We start from the raw sequence: 6,736 nt of genomic DNA on the forward strand, positions 1-6,736 counted from the left end.
TTGCAAATCCACTACCTAATGCATGGGATGTTGGGAAAATGCAGATGATGTCCATTATGGGCTTACCCATTTTGAGAGATGAGCCGAAAGCCGTACCATTCTCTATCTCTCTGTTGTCTTCTAGTGATGGGTGATGCGGTAGCTCCGATCTGCTTCACCTACTCATAGACAACCAGTCTCCCAGCCAATTTAGTATTGTTGTGACATTGGCACATATGTCCGGATGCATGTGTGTGTGTGTGTGTGTGTGTGTGTGTGTGTGTGTGTGTGTGTGTGTGAGAGAGAGAGAGAGAGAGAGAGAGAGAGAGATAGAGAGAGAGAGAGAGAGACCAGTTTTGATTTCGGTGTCATCCCTGTGCGGTCTCACACACACACACACACACACAGAGAGAGAGAGAGAGAGAGAGAGAGAGAGAGAGAGAGAGAGAGAGAGAGAGAGAGAGAGAGATGGTATGTATACAATATGGCTGGAACGTTGTGATTAACATAGTAGGATTAGTGTACACAAAGGGTTTGAGGATGGACAACTTGGTCATCCCGTTGAAGAAAAATGTGAGCATACCATGGTATACATTCCTTATCTTTTGTCTCATACCAACACCAGCCTCATCATCCAAATGAAAATTGGACACAAACACATTTGACAACACTGGTCGTGGCATGGACTCTAGGATTCCACCTCTTGCATCCAACATTTTTACTTTTTTCTTCTTAGACTTTAACTTAGTAGACACTCCGGTCGTCGATGTTAGATGTGCTGCCAGCTTTCCTGACATTGTGTCCGGTGGCCAATATATTGCCGCTTTGCTGTTGTCCCTTTTCCCTCAATTTCTCCCTCTTTCTTTCTTTGCCCCCATTCATTGGCGTCATTGTAAGCTTTGTTGTCGTTCACCACTCAGCCAATGATATGGAGCTCGCCATCGGCAATTTTTCTCCTTTCTTTCTCTTTGTGGACTTTCTTTACACATGTTCAATGGTCCCTAGTTCTTTAGGCAACGCCGTAGCTGATCTGGATGGAGGCAAATTAGGGTGGAGGACATCCTCCTCTCCAGGGCTGATTTGGTGATGACATGGTTGAAGACAGTCGACGAGCTTGTACTTGCGACCGTTGCATGGTGGATTGAAAAGCATGGGCGTTTGCAAAGTGGCAAGAGTAGAGCCAAATGCTCCATCTTTTGACAATAGTAAAGAAGTTGTACTTACGTCTATTTGTTTTTTAGAAAATGCAACTTTGCAAACAAATGCACGACTTTGCGGGCCTATTTCCACCTGTCTTTCATGAAGAAGAGCATTGAACATCAATGCTGGTTTCAATTTAGTGAAATTTATGACAACAAACCCTTTATGGGCTCCTTTCCTGCAGTTTTGTACTATTGATAATTAGGACTTCTGTCAAAGGAAAATGTTTATCATTTTAGAATTTAGCAGCAAAATCATTTTACTTACTTGCTCAACAGTATGTGGACATAATTGATTTCCACATCGCTGCTCTGTACCCGCACAGGCCGATTCTACATGAAATGGAATTTTGCAGCAAGTAGGCACTGGCCTCCTCCTTGCATCAAATTGTTCTTGGCACAAAATGAATCTAAGAACTTAAGCAGGTCTTGTTGCCTGCATTAGTTAGACTTAGGAAATTTCTTTCAAAAGCACTCATAAACAAATGCCTGTTGAGTGCGTGTGAAGCGGTTAATCTAGTACACACCTCAGAGATTTTGGAATCTTGCGGATGACCACAGTCATCAGCGGCGTTTTTATGGCACTGTTATCATTTGATGTTGCCAGCAAAGACTGACACATGCAGCACAATCAATTAGATGGCATTAACGACCACGTGTTAATTGAAAACGCACTAGAAAACCAGGTATAATAGAGTTTTATTAACTAACTAGGCCTGCTCATGAAGAATTTGATTAGCTCTAGTTATGTGCATACCACCTGCTTAGCTTAGGTCACAGGTCATAAGATGCCCACCTGCATTAACGCACACTGCGGCGGCTCTGGTGCTAGAGACGCTAGCAAGCAGTATCATTAACGCACTTAATGAGTTTAGGTGATAGGTCATAAGCTGCGTACCTGCATTATCGCATGCAGTGGCGGCTGCGGTGCTAGCAAGGAGTACACTGACATCTTGACGTTATTGTCGTTTCCATCCACTACTGGCACTTGCAGGGAGATTTCGCAGCCCCAGCGCGTGGAATTTGCACTATTCATGGTCATAACTGTTGCCGCACGATTCTGTGCCTCAATGCAGTTCCTGCTGCAATGTCTAAGAGATAGGGTTGCGCGCGCGCGCGCGCGCGAGAGAGAGAGAGAGAGAGAGAGAGAGAGAGAGAGAGAGAGTTGCGTATGTTTGCTTGGTGAGCCTAATGGGCGTTTATACTCATTTGAGCCTAGAGCTGGCCACTTGGCATGATCTAGGCCCTTGCCCTATACTCAGATCGTACGGCCAGGACAAATAAAGCACGCTGCAACAATATTAGCAATGCGAACGCAGGTTGTAGGAAGCCAGGGCGTGAGGTGAGAGAGCGACAGGTTTGGAAACTCAAGGACACTAGGACGGCGAGCATTTCTTTCACAAGAATTCTAGAGGGGAAGGTTTCGAAACTAACACTCTTGATCATTCATCAAAGGCATGCAACTATACGCAACAAGGCAGACTAGCATACAATGATTCTGCCCAAAGAGACTTATACAAGACAGATGGGAGTTCTTTGAAATTTGAAACAATATGGGTACGTTAATTTATGCTTATGTGCAGGATGGGCATCTGGACAAAGAAATTGCTTGTATTTATGAAATGCAATGCCATGGTCTATTGTCTCCAAGTGCAGGCACTTTTACTTGCATATCAAATCTATGTGCCAGTAGAGGTGCAATGGACAAGGGACAACTCATACATGCTCATCTTGGCAAGAGCGGCTTGTTGGAACAGGATGTTGTTGTGGGTATTGTGTTGCTTGATATATAGGCTAGGTGTGGCTCGCTGAAAAAGCATAAGAAGTGTTTGCAAATTTGCTGTTCAGGATATTATCACCTTGAATGTGCTTATTGGACATGGTCTTTGCCAGGAAGCATTTGATTATATGAAGGAGATGGAAAACAAGGGACTCTATCCAAATGTGTTACTTTTGCTTATACCTTGAAATCTTGTGGTATCATTGGGGTAGCAATAATAAGGGGTCACGAATTGCATGCTCATATTATTGAAGAGAATTTGTAAGGAAAAATCATTCTTGTCTCCATTGCATTGATGGATATGTATGCTAATTGTGGTCTACTTGGTAGTGCTCAAAAAGTGTTCCAGGATATGGAAATTCAAGATGTGGTTTTATGGAATACGCTTATGACATCGTATACTCACTACGAGATGTGGGACAAAGCTATCATATGCTTTGAAAGAACGTAGTTTGTAAGATGTGCTCCATACAAGGGCCAACAGATACATGCTAAGATTTTGAATGATTGATTTTTAGAAAGAGACATTGTTACTGCCAACTCCTTGCTTGATATGTTTGCAAAGTGTGAAAGAAGCACGAGATATATTCAACGGGCTTCCGTTTAGGGATGTAGTCTCTTGGAATTCATTGATTGCAAGATACACCAAGCATAAGCTTTTTTATGACGCTCTCAGATGTTTTGAGTAGAGTTCCAGCATTGGCATGACACGAGATGTGTTTACTTTTGTTTCCATATCCTACATGCATTGATTGCAAGATACATACAACACATGGCTAGGGCTGTTTTCGGCGGATGCAAATTGAGGGCCTTTGAGCATATGCAATCACCTATACATACATCTTGAAGGCATGTAGCTCTAGCCAAGATGTTGATACGGGCTTAAATATTTGCGAGTTGAAGTGTATGTACAACTTCCACTACCTTACTCAGCTCATTTTTGTAGGTGCAACTAGTTATGGCCAGCATTATGCGGCTCCAAGTATAGCTCATGCAGATTCAACAACCCTGTGCCCTCGGTCATCCTTTAATTTTTATGGAAATGATATGCAGCAAGTCCCCATGCCTAATCCTTAAGATCAGGGATTTAATATTTACGTAATTACCAAAAAAATTGTGTGATCACAAGGTCTTGTTGACATATTTACATAATCACAGTTAACATGATCACAGACAAGCCGGTTCAGAGCAACCTGGAAACCCACAAAAAGCCCACTGGGCTTTTGCGTTTTCCCGTCGGGCCCCACCGGGCTTATGCATTTTTGGTACTGGCCCGCCGGGAAAACGCAAAAGCCCGGCGGGCTACAACTTAATATCATAGAGGGCCCTAATCGGGCACGTTCGGTGTTTTTTGTTGAGACACACACACACACACATAGAGAGAGAGAGAGAGAGAGAGAGAGAGAGAGAGAGAGAGAGAGAGAGAGAGAGAGAGAGAGAGAGAGAGAGAGAGAGAGAGATCAATGACTATCTTCGTTGTGGAGCTACGTAGTGTCACCACAATTATAATGACTACTTGCACGCAAAAAAAAGACATCATTTGATACACTTACAACCACAAATAGCTCGAAGATGCGTTAGCATATGTGCTCCAATTTGCAAGGAATGCTTGGCATTGTTGTGTAGCTCTCTCTGAGCCAACTGTGATGGTGCAGATGAATCTCCAATGCAATCAGGAGGCAAGAAGTAGCGTTAGGATGAAGTGCCATTGCACCCTGGCTTCTACAAGTAGAATAACTACTCATTATAAATGATGTTTTTAACCATAATCTGCATCATATCATAACTATCAAAAAATAAGACTTTGATATGGGAAATTGAGTTATGTCGTGTTGTTGACCCATGGGTCAACACTCCCCCCCTCCGAATTCATGTCCTCTCTGACATCACCTCATTGTCAATGTCAGTGCGGTCTTTGTTGTTGTTTTTCTTTCTTGTGATTTATGTCCTTCACATCCATCTATTGTTGTCATTATAGGGCTATTGCCAGATTTAAATTAAAAAATAAGCCAATCTCGTTCAGCTTGACTCTTATCATCATGGATAGATAAAGCTGCAAATTCATCCATTGGAAGTTGTTTAGTAACTTGATCACAACCTCTTTTTGTTTCCATAAATATGATCACTTTACTTCCATCCATCATTCGCCAGATTTACTGAAGCGAATGATGGATGGAAGTAAAGTGATCATATTTATGGAAACAAAAAGAGGTTGTGATCAAGTTACTAAACAACTTCCAATGGATGAAATACAATCATTTTGATTTGAGATTTAAAATCCATGTTTGCTAGGGGCTTTTTAATTCTTTGCCTTCTTCGAATCACTTGTGCCGACATTTTTCTCCATTGCTTTCAATTTAATACTGCAGACATAAGAACTAGATGTTCAGTTAAAATAAATAAAAAAAACTTTTCAATATATTAGAAAAACAATCACTAAGAAACCAATCAAATCTACACAATATGAGATTTGCAATGCACTCTAGTCAATTCCACATATCGACCACATATGTTCTGAGAGAACATACACATTGCAGTACACTCTCTACATGGCATTATGGAAACAAAAATAATATGAAATTGTCAATGCAATTATAAATATAATGATTAGTTATATATCCTCTGCGATCTGAAAACAATAAGACACAACTCTTTTCACATGCTAAAAAGAATCATCAACATTTACATTGAAATGATGATAATTATTTGCAAAACACACATGAAAGAAATAATGTCGATGATTGACCATCTCATGCACTAATAATCTTTTAAATATAATACATAATTGACTCCCTATATAAACCAATTCATAAAACAAGGCAATGAAATATTCAATACAATTACACAATTGAGGACTACTTGTACCCAATCAAGGATTGTAGCCCCCTTATGCATCCAATTCAATATATAAAAGCTAATTTCACCCAATTAAGGATTATAGCTCTCATATTGTGAAGTGGAAATGTATATCAATTCAAATCTATGATGGTGAAAAATGCAAGACTTCAAGGATCTTTATATACCCAGTACACTAGTACAGGGCATCCGACCCTTGACTATCAACTCGTTATTTAAATATGCTCATCTTCTAAAACCAACTACAACCCTTTTATGGACCGATGGCTTCGTCACAATGAGCGTGACTCTCCAAATTCTCAATTGTTTTGGTTTAGTACCTTTGTGTTCGGTGAAGGATTTAAATATTTTTAGAAGTGGTTACCGAATTAAGAATCAAGTTCAGCCCAAAAAAAGGACCTGTGACTCTGTAACCTTAGGTCAATTCACAAGGAGATGACTATACCCGGTACTCGGATATACTCCCCAGGGATTTGCCTAGTTAAAATGCCAAAGTAAGAAGAGGTTTACTATATACAGTCTGGCATGTCAGGCTTTCCCATTTTCCGGGCAGGCCCGTCGGGATAACCCTTTAGCCCTGAGGGGCCCGCCGGGAAAATGGGAAAGCCTGCCGGGCCTTGCCGGGAAAATGAAAAAGCTCGACGGGCCTACCGGCTCTATTGGTTTTTGTAGGTCACCATCAAGATCACATTAACAATTAACGTGATCACGTGATTTTCTTGTGTAAATACTAGAGTTATTAACGTAATCACACGATCGTGATTACGTCAATGAAATCCCTGTAAGATTCACACCAACTCGTTTTTGTGCATTTTTCTCGTGTATCAACAAGCCGGGTAGAGCTAGAAAGGAGTATCGGAGAACTTTCAAACCCTTGTTGTATTTCACAGATCATAAAGTTGGAGGGTACTTTGGATGCTTG

General features: G+C 41.1%; 1 pseudogene; it reads right to left on the reverse strand.

Annotated features, from left to right (window-relative positions):
• Nucleotides 1–960: 960 nt before the first annotated feature.
• On the reverse strand, nucleotides 961–1,894 carry LOC147427691 (uncharacterized; annotated as a pseudogene).
• Between the last annotated feature and the right edge of the window lie 4,842 nt (nucleotides 1,895–6,736).

The sequence above is a fragment of the Adiantum capillus-veneris genome, chromosome 23, assembly GCF_014529385.1.
Source record: "Adiantum capillus-veneris isolate H3 chromosome 23, ASM1452938v2, whole genome shotgun sequence".
NCBI classification, from domain to species: Eukaryota; Viridiplantae; Streptophyta; class Polypodiopsida; order Polypodiales; family Pteridaceae; genus Adiantum; species Adiantum capillus-veneris.